General features: G+C 37.5%; 1 pseudogene; it reads right to left on the bottom strand.

Annotated features, from left to right (window-relative positions):
• Nucleotides 1-1,269: 1,269 nt before the first annotated feature.
• On the bottom strand, nucleotides 1,270-20,928 carry LOC125822732 (SPX domain-containing protein 2-like; annotated as a pseudogene).
• Nucleotides 20,929-21,595: the final 667 nt, after the last annotated feature.

Genomic DNA, 21,595 nt, shown 5'->3' with positions numbered 1-21,595 from the left:
TATTCTCTATTTTATTATTTTTATTCTCAATATTGAACTCTCTCCTAAAAAAATGATTTATTGTTGCTTGCAAGTTAAAAAAGAACATAATTTGCTTTTGAGTGTCTTCTTCAAAATATTAAGAAGTGCAACAAACAATCATTATATTGAAGGAACGCAATACTATTTCAATATTGTTATATCAACTTATCAAATTCGTGAGCCATAATTATTATTCTAACTTTATTTTATATTTTTTCTTGAACTTTTGTTATTGTTGATATTCTTAGTTAGTAAGTATATATATTCTCGTTCTAGTTATTATTAAGAGAAATAATACAAGTAGAAGATAATGATTTAATGGAAATACTCAATCAAATAAAAAGACTTGATACTTTTCCTAATGCATATATTGTTTATTGAATAATGTTAACAATTCCTGTAACTATTGTCTCGACCGAAAAAAGTTTTTCGAAACTAAACTTGATAAAATCTTATCTAAGATCAACAACGTGAGATTGAATGCATTAGCAATATTATCAATTGAAAAAGAATTACTAAAACAAATCGATTAGAAAACAGTATTTAATGACTTCACATCTAAAAAGGCTATAAAATTAGATTTTATATAAATATATACATGATTATTATTTTTATTTTTTTAAAAAAATTAAAAATATTAAGCACTTTAAGGTTTGACTTTAGGCCTTCAATCTTGTAGAGTCGGCTCTGGGGTATCTGATACCTTTTAACATCTTGGCTCATCATGTTTTACAACTAGAAAGTGGTGATTGTGATTTCTGGAGCCGAGGTCGGGGCAACCACTTTATTTTATTTTTCTTCCCTATACTGTTGTGATAATTTTTAATCATCTTTTATCTTATATAATATTCTCTAGTATTACTATAAGTTACTTGTAAATGTTTAGAATTTTAAAACTGAAAAATCCACCTTAACTTCATGAATCTAATTTCCCCTGCCATATAAAATTAAAGTGAGGCCTTTACGGTTCGCTCATGATATCCCAAGTTACAGTGTCTTGGTATCAAATTCTGCCTCCACATATCAATAAGAAATAATAAAGTACCTATACGAAAACCACCTTAGCAAACTTGACAAGTCCTAGAGCCAAAAACAGTTGATCAGGAACATCTAACTATACAGGATATGCTCTAAATCTAGACAATATTTAAGGCCTGAGGACGTAATCACATCAATTGGACTTCTTACTTCATTGGAGAAAGGTAAAACACACCAATATGTAGAGCATGTCACAGATGACAGAGAATGCTATTCAGTTGCTTGTCCTACGACTGGAACATTCTTTGAGACCTTATGCATTGGCGTTAAAGAGAACATGCTGACAGTTGAACTTCCACTTCTCATTTCCTGCAAGACTTTCAGTGCTGATTTTGTAACCTTCAAGTACATACTTCCCATGTTATCCATCTCCACTAATTCTTCTGCATCTTTGACTCCGCTACTTCTTTCCCCTCCTGGTGTTTTATTACAAGGGTTTTGAATCTCTGAAAGATCTTCAGCTACACTGGTTACTCTTACACTACTTCCTTCCCCTCCTGGTACTGCTTTAGATGGATTTTTCGTCTTTGCAAGTTCCCCAACTCTGCTACTACTTCCTCCAGTAACTCCTTCACTTCTACCTCCTCCACTACTTCCTTCTCCTTCTGGTGCTTTCGATGGCTCATTTTGGGACAGAAGGCTACTAAGCATGGTCATACACTCCTTCACTAGCTTATTCAGAACATCAGTTTTGAAAAATGGTTCCTCTAGCACCTTTTGGATGACAGCCAAGTGAATAAGAGCATCAGTACGTTTATCATATTTCTTTAGTATCTTAATCCTGCAGAAAGTATTATTTCCAAAGCAGAAAAAATATGTGAAAATTATAAAAGAACTGAAAATAATATCCAAATCATGTCAGTGGTGCAATTATGGATGTTGCTGAAGAGAATCATCCTGTATTTTTAGGCGAACGAGTATATATGCAATAGCAGAAAGCTTAAACGTAGCAGTCTGGCAGAAGTCTAATGTTTTAAGGCGCCAACAGAAATTCTGAACAAAATGAGTCACAAAGATCTCATCTATGCCTATTCACAATCAGCTAATTACAGAAAAAGCTTAAAAATGAACAAATGTACCAATCAGTTTCCATACATTACTAAAGAATTGGATTACAAGGGCTACGCCAAAACACAGTTAGATACCCCTTGGCTCAAGAACTACAAATCTTCAAGTTCCTAAATAGAATTCATTCAAAAGGTCCTCTAACAATCTATAGTTCATCATCCAATTGGAACCTGGCAATGAGTTGCTATTTTCAAGATTTTGTTACGAAAAGAGTCGCAAATGATTCAATTCCTGAAAAATAGAGCATCGTTCATTTTCATTATTTTCTTCATTTGGTTTTTGCATGAAGAAGTATTTCCTTTTCCAATTGCTATTCGATAAACTATTGGAGACATTTCCGTTACGGAAAATGATGTAATTCCCACTACCAAGTACCTAACAGACTACTGACTCTCACATTGTTTTGCAGACAGTTGTTCCTTAATAATTTTCTTTTTTTCTAATGCACTCAAGGGTGTGGCCTTGTGAAGTGGGTTGAGAACCATGAGTTATCAGGTTTGAATTTTAGCAGAGACAAAAACACGTGATTTCTTCCCATCTGTCCTAGGTGGACAGAGATACCTGCTGCTGGTGGGAGGTGGAAGGTATTCCATGGAATTAGTCAAGGTGCGTGAAAGCAGGCCTGGACACAATGGTTATCAAAAAATAAAAAATATTTTTCTAATGGAAGGACTCCTCTTCAATTTCTTTCCACATTCACCAAAGAAATGTCACTTTTGAACAAAATGTTTACACTCTCTAATAGTCAAACTGCATGAACAAAACCATGTTCAGCTTGCTTCATGCTAAGCTTGGACGGTCGTAGTCAAACTTGTCAGCTAATTCAACATGGATCATTTTTTTCTGTACTCCTTCCAAAAGCTACTTTAAAAGAGTTTCAGTCTCACTTTGATCAGTTGCCAGAAATGATGTGAACTCCACTTTAGTAAAGATTTCAAACATTCAACTGACAAACAAGAAGAGAGGGTACCTTAAACTTAAGAACGAGCTACCACTTGAAAAGTGTGATTCCACTTTCTTAGACTCTAGTTTTTAATACCCTACATATCCTGCCATTGAACCTTAAATGCATTATCATTTACATAGAGATTGAAGATTTCATTTAGCTTAAACTGAATGTCTAATGAGAACTTCACCAACACACTCCACTCTCTAACAAAAAAGAACCCTGTTCAGACTTCAGATCACTTCCATGACTGAGGTGATAGATAGAATATTAAAGTACAAGAAAAACTTGTTGAAGAATAATAAGTTAGGTTTGTACCGACTTATCTACATCTTTACGTGAGTTTTTGTTGTCTTTAAATAATAAATATGGCTTACATAAGTTGCATAATTATAGGTCGCAACTGATTTGAAGTTAAGAAGATTAAGGGTGTGCTTGGTATGAAGGAAAATGTTTTCCATGGAAAATGTTTTCCTGGAAAACAAGTTGATTTTTGACTTATTTTCCCATGTTTGGTTGGTGAGTAGAAAATATTTTCCGGAAAAGATTTTTAGTGTTTGATTATGAATGATTTTTTTTTTTGAGAAATATCTTTTATTTTTACTAGGGTAGAAAATAATTTTTGAAAATGAAAATATTTTTTAAAAACAAACTTAAATTTTTTTGGGGGTGGGGTGGGGGGGTGGTAGGGGGTGGGTTGAGGGTAGGGGTGAAAAATTGAATTTTTGAAGTTGAAAATATTTTTTAAAAACAAACTTATAATTTTTTTTTGGGGGATGGGGGCTGGTAGGGGGAGGGGGGAGGGGGTAGGGGTGAAAAAATGAAAATTTGAAATTGAAAATATTTTTTAAAAACAAACTTAAATTTTTTTATTTTTTGAGGGGGGGGGGGAGGTCTGGTAGGGCGTGGGAGAGTTGGGGGTCGAGGGTAGGGATGAAAAAATGAAATTTTGAAATTGAAAATATTTTTAAAAACAAACTTAATTTTTTTTTTTTGGGGTGGGGGGTTGGTAGGGGGGCTGGGTAGGAGGTGGGTGGGGGGGTCAAGGGTAGGGTGAAAAAATGAATTTTTGAAGTTGAAAATATTTTTTAAAAACAAACTTAAAATATTTTTTTTTGGGGGGGGAGGGGGGGGGCTGGTAGGGGTGGGGGGGGGGGGGGGGGGCTGGGTAGGAGGTGCGTGAGGGGGGTCAAGATAAGGTGAAAAATGAAATTTTGAAGTTGAAAATATTTTTTAAAAACATACTTGAAATATTTTTTTTGGGGGGGTAGGGGGTGGGTGGGTGGGGGGTTGATTGGGGGGCTGGTTTGAGGGTAGGGACAAAATAAATTGATTTTTTCAACAATTTTTTTTTTTAATTGGAAGTTGGAAGAGAGTTTTGGAAAATGTTTTCCTTAAGTTTTGAAGGGAAGTCATTTTCCTTAAATTTGAGGAAAATGAGTTGATTTGGAAAACATTTTCCAAAACATTTAACCCAACCAAACATGAGAAAATTGGAAAACATTTTCCGTCATACCAAACACACCCTAAAAGAATGAAAGAAATGATTAGAAGGAGCCACAATTGTGCAGCTTGGGACTTGGTTTGAGAACTGCTATCAGCTAACGAAGATCGTCAACCACACTTTTGAATCGCACAACGCGAAGTGGTGTTTGAAGCAGCGAGAATTGTGACAAGTCACAACTCTCAAGATCCCAGCTCTACTCGCAAAACTGAATTGCTAAAAGCCAAAGTAAAGACCAAATAAATGACAATCTGAAGAAAATTTTGTGACTCACAAATCAAATCGCAAATAGTGATTTGTGGAGCCGCAGTCCAACTTTTACAAGAATTTTAATTAAGTCCATGGTTAGGACAATTGTTGTAACTTAAGTTATCTTTTGTTTTTTTGGGGAAAATGACGGAGCAACGCAATGGGAGGAGAGGCACAAAGGTTTTCACCATTGGAGAGGAATATTCAAGACTTCAACATGTCTGTTGACACTCAATTTTGATCGACCTATAACTATTTCGAAAATGTTATTCGATTAAATGCATATTTTTAAAAAACTTATTTCGAGTATAAAATGTAAATCGATTTTGTCTAAAAATTATATATTTTAGTGTGCATATTTTTATAAAAAATTGTTGTATTAAATTATTTTAGAATTTAGGTGTGCTTAATTATGTGAAAATATTTTAATAAGTGTAGTATTTTTTTAATTGGATAGCACTTCCTTAATTTTTCTTCCAAATCATTTAAAATTCAGCCTATTATATTCTAATTCCTTTCAACTCTAGCCACTTCAATTCAAATTCTTATTTCAATCATAGCCACTTGTTGGTTTCAAATTTAGCCTATTCTTGTCTCAATTTTCAAGATTTCAATTTCCTTTAATCTCACCCGTCCATTTAAATCAGATCAATTCAAGATTCAATCGTGTTCGTCCATTTAAAATAAATCCATGGTCCAGATTGAGTCTACGTACTCTTTCCTTTTAATCTACCACAGACCAAAAACCCTAAAAGTTTATTCATTCTCTTCCTCCCTCAAAAGATCCGCCGCCCCCTTCTCTCTCTTCTCTTCCTCGCTCCAGCGACTAGTAGCAACCCCGACGAACACCGGTGGGCAACAGCGGGCAGCAACTCTGGTCAATGACTCCGGTGAGTCGACAACTCCACTAGCAAGAGCAGCGCCGGCCAGCAGTTGTTGAGCAGCTAGGCGACCTTGCCCCTCCTCTTTTTTCCGCTCTCCTCTCCGGCGAAATGGTTACGGAGCAGCGAGCAGCCTCAAACGGAGATGGCGAACCACCAAAATTAGTGGCAACCAGCAAGGGCAGCGCCGGCCACTAGCGGCAGCGTACGGCGAGGGCAGCAGCTCCGGCGTCTTCTCTCCCTCTCATCTCCCTCCGCCTCTCCTTCTTTTCTCCCTTCCTCTTCTATTTTCTCTCCTTTCTTCGCAGGACCACCATCAACAAGTAGCCGGTGAACAGCCAGCAGCCTGGGGCTACAACAACTCCAACGAGCAGCAGCGCACGACGAAGGCCATTGGCAGCAGCTCCGGTCAGGCGAGACCAAAGAGAACAATAGCTCCGACAAGTGTTGCTCCCAAATCTCCCTTCCCTGCGTAGCCCATGAACACGACCACCAGAAACAGTGAACTCCGACGTAGTTCAAAGGTTTTGGGGTCGATTGAAGACGGATCTCAACATATCCGTCCCGGTACATCTTTATATTTTATTACTATTCCTCTTGTTCATCCTATGTGATTCATGTATTTTTGCTAACAATGTTTATTCACTATTTTATTATGATTGCCATAATTGCAACTCGTAAATGTTGAATGCTAGTTGATACTTGTCACGACCCAAGCCTAGGGCCTAGACGTGACCGGCGAATGGGGAACCCGAAGGAACCCCAAACAAGCCTCATAGCGTATCATTACACATCCTTGGTCGCGGAAGCAATTAAAATGACCATAAGCCATAAGCATAATCAAAGGGGAAAATCGGGACTAAGGGAGCAAGAAAAAAAGAAGAAGAAGAAATGATACTTAAATACCATAGCTGAGTCAAGCTCAAGCATAATACACAACTTGTCCAACACCACCTCTAAACATAGGTACTTTAGCGGGGGCCAAGACAAACAACTGGGCTCACCCTCATAGTCAAAACATAACTAAAAGGAAAAGTCTTATACATAGCAAAAGATCATAAGCAACGTCCCCGGAATGGAGGACTCACCAATAACCTTGATAGAAAATCGTATTAGCCACGCGGAGGACGAGGGTCAAGCGGTGCTCCGGTCCCTACATGGTGACATCATGTAGGCATAGAGTATGCGTTAGTACGTTGAATGTACTAAGTATATGGGATGCAATGCAATGCAACAAGGGATGGACATCATAGGCAAAATGCATAATCGTACCCGATAGATAGCATATTAATGAGATGATATGTATAATGATGCTTATATAAAAACCATATTTAGTAGGGCATAGTATATGTGTAGTGAGTGACCATCAATATAGTATTTCCAAGGCCTACCACCCCCTTGGAGAGGCGAAAGAGGTACAAACCCCTCAATGTGGTTACCCGGGCCTACCACCCCCCGAGCTAGGGACCAAGGTACAAACCCCTCGATATGGTTATACGGGCCTACTACCCCCCGTACTAGGCAACCAAGGTACAAACCCCTCGATACGGTTATACGGGCCTACTACCCCCCGTACTAGGCAACCAAGGTACCAACCCTTGATACGGTTACCCGGGCCTACAACCCCCCGAGCTAGGCTTGATCGACTCACACACTATATAGAGAAAATCATATACATGTATCCATTTCATCATCATTTCAATACTTATATAATCATCCGACTCATAGGACGTACATTGGACCTTCCATTTCATAAGAATTCTATAAATGGCATTTTATCAAACATATGGTGGGCTACTTGTTCATGTAAATAAAATCATGTATTTTAAGAGTACTAAGTCCAACCAATTTCAAAATCTATATAAAACAGCCCACCAACAACATACATATATATATACATATATAACAACCTTCATAATTTGATCATGGAGGCATGAAAACCATAAACATCATATAATCATTCCTTTTCATGATAATATACAAAAATAGACCATAATAGGATGTGTAGTAATAATTCCATAATTCAAGAGTTCATAAATGATCATAAGGACCCATAAACTTGGAGTAAAATAGAGGATAAATGGTTGGACTTGTGGAAAGGAAGGTTTCCACAATCAAACCCACATACCTCAACTTTGGAGAATCCTTGATGAAGATTGGAATGGAGAATTGATGCTTGAGATTGAGTCTTGAATCCGGAATTAGAGTTTGAGATGTTTGAATTTGGTTGAAGATCTTGGTGGAATTTTGGAGAGGGTTTAGAGAGAGTTTTTGGATGTTTGAGAAATGTTTTAGAGACTTGGAATGAACTAATGATATATAGGGAATATCATATGCCCTTTTGGAAAAAAATTTGTCCAACACTTAGAAAAATTAATGGGGCGGGTGAACAGTGTTTCGGCTTACTGGAAATGGCACTTTTCTGCCGGCGAGGTTTTACGAAAATGGTTATAACTCCTTCATCCTAACTCGGAATGAGGCGAAACAAATTGCGTTGGAAAGCTAACTCACAAAGCTTTAATTTTGATAGTTTGAGCTCCTTCCAGTTCCTTGTGTGCTGAGAGATATGCCCCTTTAAAGTTGACCCTCAAAATCGCATTTTTTGCGATTTTCGAATTTTGATACGGTTGTTCTAAAATTCGGGTTAGACTCATTTCCCACTCAATTTGACCCCCTGAATAAGAATATGAAGTCGAATTTCCGAAATGATGCACGGATTTTGAGATATATGGAAATTACAATTTTAGGTGTTTCCGAAGCACATTTTCGGGCATTTTTGGGGTCGTTTCAATATCTCCCCCTTGGAACATTCGTCCCCGAATGTTAAAGAAACGTACATGAGGGACACAAACATGGCAATATCAGCCCACATAAGGATGCAACAATGCACTTACATCTTATTTCAAAACCTCAACATAGTTGTAAAACCACAATGAACTTGTCAATTTAAACATGAATGTATGCAATGACATGGGGGTTGAACTTAAGACCTGAGATTTTATAAAGGGCTTAGATCAATACCTTAAGCTTGAGTGGAGTGGAAAAGATAAGGATATCGCCTTTGCATGTCCGCTTCGGCCTCCCAAGTAGCACTCTCAACTTGTTGAGTTCTCCAAAGGACTTTAACGGAAGCCACATCTTTGTTTCTCAACCTCTTCACTTGTCTATCTAAAATCTGGACCGGAACCTCTTCAAAGGTCAAATTATCTTCAACAACACCCACAACATCAAGAGACACAATGGCATTTGGATCACCCACACACTTCCTCAACATAGACACATGAAATACCGGATGAACCAAATCCATTTCGCTAGGCAATTCCAACTCATAAGCTACCTTGCCAATTCTCCTCATCACTTTATAAGGACCCACGTATCTTGGGCTCAACTTGCCCTTCTTACCAAAACGAACCACACCCTTCATGGGTGACACCTTCAAATAGACCCAATCACCAACTTGGAATTCAAGAGCCCTTCTCCTCACATCGGCATAGGACTTTTGGCGACTTTGGGCCGTCTTCAACCTTTCTCTAATCATCCTAACCTTCTCAAGAGCCTCCATAACTAGATCTGGTCCTAACAAGGCCACCTCACCAACCTCAAACCACCCAACCGGTGATCTACAACGTCTCCCATAGAGAGCCTCAAAAGGAGCCATACCGATGCTAGAATGATAGCTATTGTTATAGGCAAACTCAATCAATGGAAGATGATCATCCCAACTACCCTTAAGCTCCAATACACAAGCCCTAAGCATATCCTCAAGTGTTTGGATAGTCCTTTCGGCTTGTCCATCCGTTTGCGGGTGAAAGGCCGTAGTAAGCTTAACTCTCGTACCTAGACCCCTTTGAAAGGACTTCCAAAAGTGTGAAGTAAATTGAGTACCACGGTCCGATATGATGGATAGAGGAATCCCATGCAACCTTACCAAGTCATGAATATATAACCTTGCATAATCTTCCGCCCCATATGTTGTCTTTACCGGTAGAAAATGAGCCGATTTTGTCATCCTATCAACCACCACCCAAATAGAATCAAAACCTTTTCTAGTCTTGGGTAAACCAACTACAAAATCCATATTAATTTCTTCCCACTTCCAAGTAGGAATCTCTATGTCTTGGGTTAGACCACCCGGCCTTTGATGTTCGGCCTTGACTTGTTGACAACTATGACAACCGGAGACGAATTTGGCAATGTCCTTCTTCATGCCTCCCCACCAATACACATCCCTCAAATCTCTATACATTTTGGTGGAACCGGGGTGAATGGAGTAGGAAGAATTATGAGCCTCCTCAAGAATTTTCTCCCTCAAACCATCAACACGAGGCACACACAACCTACCTTGGTACCTAAGGGCACCATCTCCCCCTTGGGAGAAAACTTCCACCTTGCCCTCTTTCACCAAGGCCTTCAATTCTAACAAGGACGAGTCGAGATCTTGTTTTGCTATCACCTCATCAACCAAGGAAGACCTAGCACCATCAACAACGACCACACCACCATTACCAACCTCTTCCAACCTAACCCCCAACCTTGCCAACCGATGCACCTCCCTAGCCATTTCCCTATCACCAATATCCACATGAGCTAGGCTACCCATAGACACCCTACTCAAAGCATCCGCCACCACATTAGCTTTACCGGGATGATAATGCACACTCATATCATAATCTTTAAGAAATTCTAGCCACCTTCTTTGTCTCAAGTTGAGGTCTTTTTGGGTGAAGACATATTGAAGACTCTTATGATCGGTGAACACGTCAACATGTACCCCATACAAATAATGACGCCAAATCTTTAAAGCAAACACCACCGCGGCTAATTCAAGATCATGCGTAGGATAGTTCTTTTCATGCACTTTGAGTTGTCTAGAAGCATAGGATATCACCTTACCATTTTGCATTAGGACACAACCCAAGCCAACTCTAGAAGCATCACAATACACAACAAATCCCTCAAGCCCATCCGGTAGTGACAATATAGGAGCGGACACAAGTTTATCTTTCAAGGTTTGAAAACTCCTCTCACACTCGTCGGTCCACTCAAACTTAGCCTTCTTTTGTGTCAACTTAGTCATGGAAGAAGCAATAGAAGAAAACCCATTCACAAATCTCCGATAGTAACCCGCTAAGCCCAAGAAGCTCCTAATATCCGACGGGGTCAATGGCCTAGGCCAATTTCTAATCACATCGGTCTTCTTAGGATCTACCTTAATACCATCCCCCGACACCACATGACCTAGGAAGGCAACCTCCCTCAACCAAAATTCACACTTTTCATACTTGGCATACAACTTCTCCTCTCTCAATCTTTGCAACACAACCCTCAAGTGACCCATATGTTCTTCCTCGCTATGCGAATAGATTAAAATATCATCAATGAAGACCACAACAAAGGAATCAAGGTGGGGTTTAAAGATCCTGTTCATTAGGTCCATGAAGATAGCCGGTGCATTGGTCAACCCAAAGGACATGACCACAAATTCATAATGCCCATACCTAGTCCGAAAGGCTGTCTTGGGAATGTCACACTCCCTCACCTTCACTTGATGATACCCGGACCGAAGATCAATCTTAGAGAAGTGGCTAGCCCCTTGTAATTGGTCGAACAAGTCATCAATCCTAGGAAGAGGATATTTATTCTTGATGGTGACCCTATTGAGTTGCCGGTAATCAATACACATCCTAAGGGACCCATCTTTCTTCTTCACAAACAACACCGGTGCACCCATGGTGATTGGCTAGGCCTAATAAAACCCTTCTCCAACAAGTCCCTCAATTGTTCCTTCAACTCCTTTAACTCCGCCGGGGCCATACGATAAGGGGGGATAGAAATGGGTTGAGTATCGGGGAGGAGGTCTATGCCAAAATCTATTTCCCTTTCGGGAGGAACACCGGGAAGGTCATTAGGAAAGACATCAAGGAATTCATTTACGATCGGAACCGACTCTATAGGAAGGGTTTTGGACTCCACATCCCTAACCCTCACAAGATGATAGAGACACCCCTTAGAGATCAACTTACGGGCTTTAATGCAAGAGATGAACCTACCCTTGACTACCACATTTTGGCTCTCCCACTCAAGAATGGGTTCACTTGGGAATTGGAACTTGACCCTACGGGTTCTACAATCAATGGAAGCATAGTATGCATGCAACCAATCCATCCCAAGAACAACATCAAAATCGACCATGTTCAACTCAACAAGATCACAAGGCAATATTTTATGCAAGATGCAAATAGGACAATTTCTATAGACCTTCCTAGCAACCATATATGCACCAATAGGAGTAGACACCTTATATGACTCATGCAACAAGTCGGGCTCAACATGAAACTTGTTGGCAACAAAGGGGTGACAAAAGAAAGAGAGGCACCCGGATCAATTAATGCATATACATCAAAGTCAAAGATTTTCAACATACCGGTAACGACGTCGGGGACTTCATCGACCCCTTGCCTCCCATGCAAAGCATAAAATCGATTGTGCCTTGGGGCACCATCTTGTCGGCCCCCTCTCCCCAAAGGAACCGCATTGGCACCTTGTGGACGGACCTCCTTACCCTTGTTGCGATTTCGAGGACAATCCATTGCCTTGTGCCCCATTTCCCCACAACTATAGCAAGCACCGGTATTTCTCAAGCACGGGCCACCATGGCCTTACCACACTTCGGACATACATCAATAGGACCCATACCCCTAACACCTTGGGCCCTTGGAACATCATTGGCAAACCCCTTATGGAGCGCATGAGAAGACCCTTGACCTTGATGAAACCGGCCTCCCGTTCTACTTTGGAACTTGCCCTCAAAACGGGCCCTCTTGGCCTCATGACCCTCTTCTTCCTCAACTTCTCCTCCTCCATTTGTTCGGCATAGACCATCAAGCGGGACAAGTCCATGTCACTAATCAACATTGCGGACCGGCATTCTTCACTCACTAGGTCGGACACACCCATCACGAATTTGTTCATCCTAGACCGTGAGTCGGCAACCAAATGTGGAGCATACCTTGAAAGTTGGTTAAACTTGAGAGCATACTCCCTCACACTCATAGACCCTTGTTTTAAATTCATGAACTCCACCAATTTGGCTTCCCTAAGCTCAAGAGGAAAGAATCGATTAAGGAAAGCCGTTTTGAACTCTTCCCAATGCACCACATAGTTTACCCCCTTCTCTTCCTTCCATTGGTTGTACCATATTTGGGCCACCCCTTTTAGTTGGTAGGCCGCCAACTCCGCCTTATCTTCTGACTTCACACCCATGATAGCTAATATCTTGAGGACTTCATCAATAAACTCTTGAGGGTCTTCATTTAACTTAGACCCATAGAATTCCGGGGGATTCATCCGCACGAAGTCTCTCACCCGAGATGCCGGGGTAGGAGCCTGAGGGGTTTGGGCCCCGTGGTTGGCTTGATTAGCCATAGCTTGTGCAAATAAAGTAAGGGCATCCCGAAGATCCCCATTGGTCGGTTGTTCCTCGGGTGCGCGGGCTCGTCTTCCTCTTGTATTAGGCATGATCTAGCATAGCAAAGAGCAACCGTTAGGGAAGAACTTAATTCAACTCTATAGCACGACTTAGAACAAGGAGAAGGGAAACATTTCCTAAAACGTCTCATAGCCTCCTACTCATAGTTGTGGTGCACAACACAACCATGAATCGGACTCTAATCAACGCGGTGTGTTGGACTCCGAGGATCTATCAACCTAGTGCTCTGATACCAAGTTTGTCACGACCCAAGCCTAGGGCCTAGACGTGACCGGCGAATGGGGAACCCGAAGGAACCCCAAACAGCCTCATAGCGTATCATTACACATCCTTGGTCGCGGAAGCAATTAAAATGACCATAAGCCATAAGCATAATCAAAGGGGAAAATCGGGACTAAGGGAGCAAGAAAAAAAGAAGAAGAAGAAATGATACTTAAATACCATAGCTGAGTCAAGCTCAAGCATAATACACACTTGTCCAACACCACCTCTAAACATAGGTACTTTAGCGGGGGCCAAGACAAACAACTGGGCTCACCCTCATAGTCAAACATAACTAAAAGGAAAAGTCTTATACATAGCAAAAGATCATAAGCAACGTCCCCGGAATGGAGGACTCACCAATAACCTTGATAGAAAATCGTATTAGCCACGCGGAGGACGAGGGTCAAGCGGTGCTCCGGTCCCTACATGGTGACATCATGTAGGCATAGAGTATGCGTTAGTACGTTGAATGTACTAAGTATATGGGATGCAATGCAATGCAACAAGGGATGGACATCATAGGCAAAATGCATAATCGTACCCGATAGATAGCATATTAATGAGATGATATGTATAATGATGCTTATATAAAAACCATATTTAGTAGGGCATAGTATATGTGTAGTGAGTGACCATCAATATAGTATTTCCAAGGCCTACCACCCCTTGGAGAGGCGAAAGAGGTACAAACCCCTCAATGTGGTTACCCGGGCCTACCACCCCCCGAGCTAGGGACCAAGGTACAAACCCCTCGATATGGTTATACGGGCCTACTACCCCCCGTACTAGGCAACCAAGGTACAAACCCCTCGATACGGTTATACGGGCCTACTACCCCCGTACTAGGCAACCAAGGTACCAACCCCTTGATACGGTTACCCGGGCCTACAACCCCCCGAGCTAGGCTTGATCGACTCACACACTATATAGAGAAAATCATATACATGTATCCATTTCATCATCATTTCAATACTTATATAATCATCCGACTCATAGGACGTACATTGGACCTTCCATTTCATAAGAATTCTATAAATGGCATTTTATCAAACATATGGTGGGCTACTTGTTCATGTAAATAAAATCATGTATTTTAAGAGTACTAAGTCCAACCAATTTCAAAATCTATATAAAACAGCCCACCAACAACATACATATATATATACATATATAACAACCTTCATAATTTGATCATGGAGGCATGAAAACCATAAACATCATATAATCATTCCTTTTCATGATAATATACAAAAATAGACCATAATAGGATGTGTAGTAATAATTCCATAATTCAAGAGTTCATAAATGATCATAAGGACCCATAAACTTGGAGTAAAATAGAGGATAAATGGTTGGACTTGTGGAAAGGAAGGTTTCCACAATCAAACCCACATACCTCAACTTTGGAGAATCCTTGATGAAGATTGGAATGGAGAATTGATGCTTGAGATTGAGTCTTGAATCCGGAATTAGAGTTTGAGATGTTTGAATTTGGTTGAAGATCTTGGTGGAATTTTGGAGAGGGTTTAGAGAGAGTTTTTGGATGTTTGAGAAATGTTTTAGAGACTTGGAATGAAACTAATGATATATAGGGAATATCATATGCCCTTTTGGAAAAAAATTTGTCCAACACTTAGAAAAATTAATGGGGCGGGTGAACAGTGTTTCGGCTTACTGGAAATGGCACTTTTCTGCCGGCGAGGTTTTACGAAATGGTTATAACTCCTTCATCCTAACTCGGAATGAGGCGAAACAAATTGCGTTGGAAAGCTAACTCACAAAGCTTTAATTTTGATAGTTTGAGCTCCTTCCAGTTCCTTGTGTGCTGAGAGATATGCCCCTTTAAAGTTGACCCTCAAAATCGCATTTTTTGCGATTTTCGAATTTTGATACGGTTGTTCTAAAATTCGGGTTAGACTCATTTCCCACTCAATTTGACCCCCTGAATAAGAATATGAAGTCGAATTTCCGAAATGATGCACGGATTTTGAGATATATGGAAATTACAATTTTAGGTGTTTCCGAAGCACATTTTCGGGCATTTTTGGGGTCGTTTCAATACTAATCTTGGCGTCTAATCGATTATTGCTTGATTAATTTAGGATAGGCTTGCAATGGAATTAATTTTGATAAACTTTATGGGGTTTTACTGTTCTTCTCACATAATGTTCTAACATGATCACTGTTTAAACTTGGTCAAATTTGGTAGCATCATTGGTTGATCGGTTTTTCTCCGTCAATTTGGCTCCAAATATTTGTCATCCAAGTCTTGGTACTTCATAACAGTAACTAAATTATTTAATTGTCACCATAATTTATGCGTTAACACTTGGGTAAACTTTAAATTGTTAATATTCTCCGTATTTGTTTAAGTCAACACTTTCACTGATCCCTTAATCTCTGAATTGTTTAATTTATGGATTTCATATTTCTTGCTAATTTCCTTAATTGTCCGAGTACAGTAAATCATTAATTTGTGAATATTACTTTGGGGGTAATTATATTACGTCGTGAATAATTATGTTTCCTTGCTTGCTTGTATCAATTAGTGTTTGTCTTAATTTATTCTTTCCTTGCTTGTTACGTGGTATTATGCTGAACTGAATTTGTTTACCTTAATTAAAAGTGAGACTGATTTCTTACTTAGTTTATATTGGTAATTGGTTTGATTGATTTAGGTAATAAATAAATAAAATAAAATAAATGTATCTACTGATTGGCTCTATTTTATTAAAGGAAAATAATATTTCAAAATTGGCTCCCGTTAATTAACACATTTTCCCTTCCTGAGATTTTTGAACACTCTCACATTCTGACATTGTTCACACCTTACTTGAATACTAAAAATATTGCTCTCTACTCTAAAAAAAAGAAAGAATTAAGCTTTTCGGTAAACGCATTAAAGCTCCTCTACTCGCTATTTTACTGTGTTCATGTCGGTTATTGGACTAAGTGTGGGTCTTCATTGTTGTTAAACACTTCTGCTTTAACTGGTTAGTTGTTCTTTCATTAGTTTAATTTCATCTTGCATTATTATTTTGAATATTGTTGTGTGTTTGAATGAATAAAACGAAGCACCCGGTTTGTTTTTGATGTTGCGATTATTTTGCCATTATATCTATGTGTTTCATTATCCCTTCTAGCAGGTTTTGAACTTAGAGTTCAAGATGTTGAAGAGTCACCTAGAACAATTCCGGACGAAGCCATTATATTTAAGTTTATTTTAATGTTGTATATTTTATTCATTTGTTCTTTATCTTGGCTTGTAATATTGTGTAAACTCTAACTCTACTATATATGAAGGAATTTGGGGCAATCGTCTAAGGGGGAGGGGTATACGTGCTAATTGTTTTTTTTTTACTTAGTTATGTCTATTTGTGTTTGAGTGCTATTCATCGTAAATCATAAGTTGGTGGAATATTTCTAAATAGGTGGTTTTAAAATCATTATTTGTTTATAACCTTTACTCACTTAAAATCTATAAGCTTAATGTCAAAATAAATTTCTAAAATTGGTGAATTTGTTTCATGCTAGTCTTGTGAGTTGATTATCCTAACTAACCGGTTGGTATCAACTTCAGTGTAGTAATTAATCAATTCAGCTAATTAAGTAATGTTAATTGATATATGTAGTATGTTGATCACCTAGAAATCATGCCTATAGGAGCAGTAATATTTTAATCTATCAATCACTTAAAAATCATGTATATAGATTTATTAATCAATTTTCAGCATGTCATTAAAACCTAAAATTGTAAATCAATGTCTAGCTAATAACATATTAGTATTTGTAATTTGCAATAGATAGCATGTCTATAAGATCTCAATATCTTACTTATTATTTGGGCATAAATATCATGCATATAGGCTTAAATTTTAGTTTATCCTTATCTAGAAATTCTACCTATAGGAATAATTTCAGCTTGTTAATTCAACAGTTAGGTTTTAATAAATTTCAATAGGCAACTTTTCAGCATGCTAACAAACCTAAAAGAAGTGAATCTAAACTGTTTCCATCTTTAGTTTATCTGTCAATATGAGTTATTAGTTATTTTCTGCGTTAATTCATTTAGAAATCATGCCTATAGGACTTTATTAACACGATTGATAATAATATTTTCAACATGATAATCACTTAGATAGCATATCTATAGACTTTTAATAATTTTCAGCATGTTAAATAACTAAATAACCTCCAGCATGTTTAAAATGAAATCTGCCTGAAATATTTAATTTCTGCAACAATAAACTGTTTTAGTAATATTTTTGCCATTTTGAAATCAGTATAGTAATATTTTTCCGAACTAAAATCTGCTTCTTACTTGTTCTGCCACTTAAAATTAATTTTCTGCATCTGCTACTTGCTGTCCCGATTAAATCTTGTTCGAATTAATTTCTGCACTGTTTTGCCACTTAAAATAAGCTACTAAATCAGTTTCTGCATATTAATCAATGCCATTCTGGCACTAGCTCATCTCTAGACTTAAAATTTGCTCTATTTTGAGATTGTTAGTTGAATTAATTAGCAACTGTTTTCCTCATAATATCTATGCCCGATTGAAATTAACTGTTAATACTTGTTCATTGATTATACACCCACACACCTAAGCATGAGGCCTTTTCACATTACTTGTGCTTGCTAGCATGTTCAATAAAATCTAGAGGCCAATATGAGACCCTATGTACTAAATGCTTGTCCAAATTGTTTGACTTGGTGTCTAGGTGGGCCTATTAGGAACCTTTATTTTATTTTTAGTCTAAAACCTCTTAATAGTAGTCCAATGCCTCTTGGACCTTAAGCAGGGACGTTAGGCACCTTTTAAAGAAGAAAAACATGCGGTGGTGGGGTAGGGGTAGTTTAGGCCCTACGAAGATGATGACATCGACTCAAGCTTAAAGCGACAAACCTTGGTTTTTCCTGTCCGTACACGGAAGCCTATCGAAAAAATAAAGAAAAGTTGAGTGTTGATCCGTAAAGTCTGTCAGAGTCTCCCTTTTCCCTTTTTTCTTGTATGTGTTTTATAATTATAAATATTTGGGGTATTTAATAACAATAAAAAATTGATTCGCCTATCTATTGTTGTATATTCTGTCTTCTCGCTTATCCTCTATAACTGTTTCATGTTTAATATTATGTTATCACTTAATCTTGCATGCTTAACTAATTAATTTTAAAAATCAAGGTGCCCTTAATTGTTAAATATTATGTTATCACTTAGTCTTGTATTCTTAACTAATTAATTAAAATAACTAAAGTGCCCTTAATTGTTAAATATTATGTTATCACTTAGTCTTGTATGCTTAACTAATTAACTAAAATAACTAAACTGCCCTTAATTGTTAAATATTATGTTATCACTTAGTCTTGCATGCTTAACTAATTAATTAAAATAGCTAAAGTGCCCTTAATTGTTACATATTATGTTATCACTTAGTAAGCATGTTTAATTTAAATAACCTAAATAAATGAAATGACCTTAATTGCTACTTGTAACCCTCACATAAATTGCATGAGATACGGCTAGAACCCACATTTGTGGACCTCGAGGGATGCTTAACACCTTTCCCTCAAGGTAACCTGAACCCTTACCCGATCTCTGGTTCGTTGACCTCTAGTTAGATTTAGTTAGGTTAGATAGGTTCCCTAACACGCCTTAATTTGTTAGGTGACACAACTCTTCAATCCACTCAAAGCCCAAAAGAGTTGTTAGGTCGAAAGTTTGTTTTTGCGAAAAAACGGGGCGCGACAATGTCTATCATTGTGACTCAATTTCTATCAATATATTTATATTAAATAATGAATTTTATTATTTTATTATCGTTTTTTATTTGAACATGATTAGCTAAACCCTTTATCTCGGGTTTTCATGAAACCTTAATTTGGTTGAATTGTTTGACTTTGTTTTTCTATTAATCTAGCTGTTTTAGTTAACTTTGTTCAACTATATGTTAACTGTTGTTTAATTGAAGAGCTCTCAATTGAATGCTCCATTATATCTGTATTAATGCAACATTTTAATGGTTGAATTATTTGCTTCTGTTTCCTATTAATCTAGCTGTTTTAGTTCCCTTTGGTCAACTATATGTTAATTGTTGTTTAATTGAAGATCTCTCAAGTGAACAAAGGGAGCCATTATATCTTGTTTTATTTGGAAAAGACCATAGGACTAGTTTGTTTTTGAACACCACTTCCGAATAATCAAGGAACGGACTGCTAGAATTCAAAAGTGGAACTTAGGGATAACTCTACTTTGTTGTGATTTTTGTGAGTTGATTGATTTATTATCTAGGATTAACTCGGGAAAATAATTCTAGGATAATGTTGCTACTTTGTTGCTGAGTTCTATTAGAGGGAACACATCATTCATTCATCAACACAATTGGGAATATTAAAATAATAGGCATCATATGCGAATTCTCTTTACTTTAACTACTTGTAGTTTAGCTTCTTTCTTAGTTGATTTTAGTTCAATTAGTTAATTAATGTATAGAAATTCAATTATAATTGTTCAACATGTTAACTTTGGAATATCAGAACTACTATTTTTAAAATTATATTTGCAGCGTGACCTTATCCTTTTAGAACAAGTTTTGGGTGTAATTAGGGAGTATATTGTTAAAGCATGATATTTGAACACAATTTCATAATACATAGATCTGCAGCCATGCTTTCATTTTAGTGACACTCCCAAATGTTGTCAGCTGAAATAGTAATGGTTGAGTACCTATATAGTTAAGAGCACTGTAATTCTCTAATAGAACCATCTGTCCATGAAGATCCACTAGGTCTCTGCCTACTCTCATCAACTCTTCAGATTCTCTAATCTCAGCAATGCTATCTCTAAGTACCTACAGTTGCCAAAAGAAATGATCTTGCATAAATGTTCATTTTACCCTTAATAACAATTTTATAGCCACACAAACATGTATAACTTGTTTTAGACTACATGTTTCAAAAGTTTTTATTTCTTTGTTAAACTTGGTGTGAAGTCAAAGAACATCACAAATATTGGGATGGATGAAGTAATATTTATACATGTAAACAAAAATGTATGATGATGTAGTGATGAAAAGGTCAAAATGCATTTGAATATGGGTAAAACACCTCATGTAGAAGAGTATTATCATCTAAACGAGCTTAATAGCCCATTAATTGGTTTTGAAATTTAATTAGTTTTAAGTATATGTCAATCTAAACTAGTACAACACAAGATAGTGTATATGGAAAAGAAATGGATACCTTCAATTGAATGATATAATCTTCTTCTTTTTCGATGAAGAAAGTGCTGAACCTATCGATTTCGTTTCCCAAAAGATTGACAAAATCATTCACCTCTTTGGAGTTTATTAGCATAAATCAACTTCAATTGTTTCTTTAGATCCTTGTAAGACAGGAATTTATCCTGCCATTCTGGTAAAGTCTCTTCTATGAGGCTCAGCAACATCATTAACATCCTTCTGAACTTCATGATTCCTCAATTTCCTTTTCTACCACCAATCAACGAGCATTGGAATTGGTCCACACATGCTTCTCAATATTGAAATACCATTCTCGCTGTATATGTTTTTGCTCACTATACCCTCATTCCTTTAATCCTTCCTTTTTGCCTCTTTTTTTACTTTTCACTCAAAGGAACAATAGTTACAGAGTTTCCCAATCACTAAAATTGTTGGAAAAAATCCGATAAAGGTCGAGTCAGGTTGTATTCATTTTTTCTAAAAGAAAAAATTAGTTTATTTATTATTAATTTAAAATTTTGAGTCAATTATCAATATGACGTATTTATCTATTTAATTTTGTAATAATTTTAACTATTTGTGACAATAACTATCTAAATAATAAAATAGTAACATTATATATATAATACTTGCATTATTATATGAAAAATTACGTGGTTAAGCAAATTTATACTATTTAATAAATCATCATTAATTATAGGGAAAAGGGTCAAAAATGCCCTTTAACTATGCGAAAGGAACAAAAATGTCCCCCGTTTATAGTTTGGCTCAAAAATACCCTTATCGTCAATACTTTGGTCCAGAAATGCCCCTATAGTTACAAAATGGGTCAAAAATGCCCTTTTCCGAATAAATATTTTTTTTTCTTTTTAAACACACCTTCTTCCTAATTAAAAT

Source organism: Solanum verrucosum, unplaced genomic scaffold (genome assembly GCF_900185275.1).
Source record: "Solanum verrucosum unplaced genomic scaffold, falcon-dt-bn FXZP01000302.1, whole genome shotgun sequence".
Classification (NCBI taxonomy): domain Eukaryota; kingdom Viridiplantae; phylum Streptophyta; class Magnoliopsida; order Solanales; family Solanaceae; genus Solanum; species Solanum verrucosum.
Note: the sequence above shows the minus strand (reverse complement) of the source record. Positions and strands in the feature narration are given on the sequence as shown.